At 43.2% G+C, this 5,000-nt stretch overlaps 1 non-coding gene across 1 annotated transcript in view; it reads left to right on the top strand.

Annotated features, from left to right (window-relative positions):
• The first annotated feature begins 3,335 nt into the window (after nucleotides 1–3,335).
• Nucleotides 3,336–5,000, top strand: part of LOC123719365 — a 1,906-nt gene continuing 241 nt past the window's right edge. The window contains exon 1 of the ribosomal RNA XR_006755424.1: nucleotides 3,336–5,000. This exon is cut by the window's right edge and continues 241 nt beyond it. This is a non-coding gene — a ribosomal RNA (small subunit ribosomal RNA).

The following is a 5,000-nucleotide window of genomic DNA, read 5'->3' as shown; positions in this document are numbered from 1 at the left end:
GGCTTGCATGATGCCCGCGCTTTGGGTACGGCGGGTGAGGGCTGCTCTCCCTGCGCGCCTCCGAGCTTTTATATACACTCTAGGGGTAGGGCAGACAAGACCGCGTGGATAGTGGGGCGCTCTGATTCGGTTTTGGGTACTTTTTGGATATTCAATAAGTAAGTAAGTAAGTAAGTAAGTAAACACTCAATTCTCACTCAAGAATTACAATATAATACACAAAATTTACAACTTACAAACAATGAAATGAATGATCTTTTTCTCGTATGCATCGCAAATGATCGATACTTTCAAAATAATCTGAACCCTTACACTTAGTCAACTCAAAGTGATTGACGTTTGACATCAATTTTATGTCGGTTTTATGAAATAGATTTTGGTCGGCGGTCGGTAACGGCCATATATGTCTTATATATCAATTTGTATGAAAAAGTTTAAAAAAAAAAAAAAAAAACTCAATCAACTAAGTAAGTAAGTAAGTAAGCAAGCACTTAAGTTTCTTTTAGTGAGTACTATCTAGAATAATTAAAAATATCGACATTTAAATCGACGGTCCCTATTTGGAAGGTTAACCTATAGCCCTAATAATAATTATATTATTATGATTATGACAATGTTGATGTTGTTGCACTAGACACACCATAATAAACCATAAATAGTTTTTCTTACCAGAAGAGTTTTTATTTTTAAATATTCAATTTTAACTAGAAACGTATCGCTATCGCTAACAAAACCCCACACCACACACCACCACACGTTACACACATATACTTGACAGAGTAGATACTATCTACATATCTATCGACAGAGTTGTAGATATCGTGCCGTTGAACGGCATCTTGTCGCGTCGCGTGGCGATCTTGTACGAGAAACATTTTCCTCTGACATTGTATCGGAATAATTATTATAATTCATTATTATACATACATACATACATACATACATACATACATACATACATACATACATACATACATACATACATATTATTAATAAATTAATTGTTTTTTTTTTTTTTTTTTTTTTCTTCAAATAAACCCACATTGCCATTTCTCTGAGCGTGTGCTGCGAGCTTCAACGAGAAACATTCGGCGCGAAACTGTCGAGCGGCCGGCCGTCGCGCGCCGCACCTGTACGAGAAACATTTTCCTCTGACGTTGCATCGGAATAATTATTATAATTCATTATTATACATACATACATACATACATACATACATATTATTAATAAATATAATTGTTTTTTCTTTTCTTCAAATAAACCCACATTGCCATTTCTCTGAGCGTGTGCTGCGAGCTTCAACGAGAAACATTCGGCGCGAAACTGTCGAGCGGCCGGCCGTCGCGCGCCGCACCTGTACGAGAAACATTTTCCTCTGACGTTGCATCGGAATAATTATTATAATTCATTATTATACATACATACATACATACATACATACATACATACATACATACATATTATTAATAAATATAATTGTTTTTTTTGTTTTTTCTTTTCTTCAAATAAACCCACATTGCCATTTCTCTGAGCGTGTGCTGCGAGCTTCAACGAGAAACATTCGGCGCGAAACTGTCGAGCGGCCGGCCGTCGCGCGCCGCACCTGTACGAGAAACATTTTCCTCTGACGTTGCATCGGAATAATTATTATAATTCATTATTATACATACATACATACATACATACATACATATTATTAATAAATATAATTGTTTTTTCTTTTCTTCAAATAAACCCACATTGCCATTTCTCTGAGCGTGTGCTGCGAGCTTCAACGAGAAACATTCGGCGCGAAACTGTCGAGCGGCCGGCCGTCGCGCGCCGCACCTGTACGAGAAACATTTTCCTCTGACGTTGCATCGGAATAATTATTATAATTCATTATTATACATACATACATACATACATACATACATACATACATACATACATATTATTAATAAATATAATTGTTTTTTTTGTTTTTTCTTTTCTTCAAATAAACCCACATTGCCATTTCTCTGAGCGTGTGCTGCGAGCTTCAACGAGAAACATATCTATCAATACAAATGTCTATGCAAAAAAAAGAAAACAAACAAAATCATATCAGTCAATAAAATAAATAATAATATTTTTTTACTACTACTACTACTACTACTAGTACTACTACGTGCTACTACTGCACGCCAATACACATACATAATAAAATGAAAAATCGTCTCTCTCTCGCTCGCTCTACGAGAAACATTCGACGTCCGCTCCAATGCCGACGCGGACTATTGCTCTCGGTATAGATGTGGAGCGAAACAGTCGTGCGCACAGCGTCGACTCGTTCTCGTTGCCGCGCGTCGTTCGTCTCAAATAGACACGAACGACGGACGAGAGAGAATGTGTTCTTGTTTTTGTGTTTGTGCGAAGTGTGAGAATATTATATACATATATTCGCGCATGGATGATATAGATATGGGTATGGATTTTCGGAGGAAATTATATCAAATTCGTATTTCGAATGCGAGACCGCCGAGATCTTTCCCAGCTCTCTCTCTCTCTGTGTGTGTGGTGTATAGTACATTTTATATATCTCTCTTGTGTCAACACAAAATAACAAAGAATATACATACTACTCCTCCTCATATTTTATATAATATAATATAAAATTATATTATAGCACCGCGTTCGCAGACCGTATGGTGATGTTACCAATCGACCAAGATTTGGGACCGTCTCCCCCGGTGTTATCTGTGATGTTAAAAGAATACGCTTCTAGGCACACCTCAACGCAGGGCGCCTAGCGTGTTCGACACGTGCGCGGTCGCCACGGCGACCGTATATGGAAAGAATGTATAAAAGAGGACGCACACGCGCCCATCGTCGAAACGGTGTGCGCAGCGTCGTGTTGGAATTTATCCCTCAAGCTCCGGGCGTTGATCGTATCTAGTGCGAATCATGCGTGTGTGTGCGCATGTAATTGCCAGCCGAGTTTTAATATGTTTACAATAACGTATTGAATAAAAATTGAGAAGTTGCGTTTAGATGAATGTTCAATTTTCAAATTGTCACAACATCGATTCCCGCCCGCGGGGTCGTGTTCGTTGCAGTTTTATGTCCCTCACAGTGGTCGAGCATCGTTGTACATCACCTCGTTGCGAGATCGTGACGGGACGGCCGCTCGTAGACCGGTCAAAGTTAGTCTATCGATATGAAGCGCGAACGTCGCGTCGCGTGCAAATTCGACGCGTTACGTTCACGCGTGTCGAGAAGGCGCGCGCGCAAGCGCGCGCCCCTCGACGCCGCCGAGCCAGCGGCTCGCCGAAGCCGCGTGACCGCGGTGTAGGCGTGTCGTTTGCGTAAGCAGCTCCCTGGTTGATCCTGCCAGTAGTTATATGCTTGTCTCAAAGATTAAGCCATGCATGTCTCAGTGCAAGCCGTATTAAGGCGATACCGCGAATGGCTCAATATATCAGTTTTGGTTCCTTAGATCTTACTCAGTTACTTGGATAACTGTGGTAATTCTAGAGCTAATACATGCAATCAGAACTCTGACCAGTGATGGGATGAGTGCTTTTATTAGATCAAAACCAATCGGCGGAGGGCCATGCGTCCGAAGTCGTTAATTTTGATGAATCTGGATAACTTTTGCCGATCGCACGGTCCAGTACCGGCGACGCATCTTTCAAATGTCTGCCTTATCAACTTTCGATGGTAGTTTCTGCGACTACCATGGTTGTCACGGGTAACGGGGAATCAGGGTTCGATTCCGGAGAGGGAGCCTGAGAAACGGCTACCACATCCAAGGAAGGCAGCAGGCGCGCAAATTACCCACTCCCGGCACGGGGAGGTAGTGACGAAAAATAACGATACGGGACTCTTACGAGGCCTCGTAATCGGAATGAGTACACTTTAAATATTTTAACGAGGAACAATTGGAGGGCAAGTCTGGTGCCAGCAGCCGCGGTAATTCCAGCTCCAATAGCGTATACTAAAATTGTTGCGGTTAAAAAGCTCGTAGTTGCATTTGTGCGCCGCGCTGTCGGTGCACCGCATCCGCGGTGATACTGACACGTCTGCGGAGCATATCGTCGGTGAGCCGGCGGTAAAACGCCGGTTCAATATCAAAATCCTATCGCGGTGCTCTTCGGTGAGTGTCGAGGTGGGCCGACAATTTTACTTTGAACAAATTAGAGTGCTCAAAGCGGGCTCAAAATGCCGCTTGAATATTTCGTGCATGGAATAATAGAATATGATCTCGGTTCTATTTTGTTGGTTTTCAGAACTCCGAGGTAATGATTAATAGGGATAACTGGGGGCATTCGTATTGCGACGTTAGAGGTGAAATTCTTGGATCGTCGCAAGACGAACATCAGCGAAAGCATTTGCCAAAGGTGTTTTCATCAATCAAGAACGAAAGTTAGAGGTTCGAAGGCGATTAGATACCGCCCTAGTTCTAACCGTAAATATGTCATCTAGCGATCCGCCGACGTTACTACAATGGCTCGGCGGGCAGCTTCCGGGAAACCAAAGATTTTGGACTCCGGGGGGAGTATGGTTGCAAAGCTGAAACTTAAAGGAATTGACGGAAGGGCACCACCAGGAGTGGAGCCTGCGGCTTAATTTGACTCAACACGGGAAATCTCACCAGGCCCGGACACCGGAAGGATTGACAGATTAACAGCTCTTTCTTGATTCGGTGGGTGGTGGTGCATGGCCGTTCTTAGTTGGTGGAGCGATTTGTCTGGTTAATTCCGGTAACGAACGAGACTCTAGCCTGCTAAATAGGCGTCGTCATTCAAGGTGTGCGCGACTCTCGGGGAGCGCAACTCACTGGCGACGTATTAAAATTCTTCTTAGAGGGACCGGCGGCTTCGAGCCGCACGAGATTGAGCAATAACAGGTCTGTGATGCCCTTAGATGTCCTGGGCCGCACGCGCGCTACACTGAAGGAATCAACATGTTCTCCCTGGCCTAGAGGCCCGGGCAACCCGTTGAAACTCCTTCGTGCTGGGGATTGGGGTTTGCAATTA

This window comes from Pieris brassicae, unplaced genomic scaffold (assembly GCF_905147105.1).
Source record: "Pieris brassicae unplaced genomic scaffold, ilPieBrab1.1, whole genome shotgun sequence".
NCBI classification, from domain to species: Eukaryota; Metazoa; Arthropoda; class Insecta; order Lepidoptera; family Pieridae; genus Pieris; species Pieris brassicae.
The sequence above is the reverse complement of the archived record's forward strand: the minus strand, read 5'-3'. Positions and strand labels throughout refer to the sequence as shown.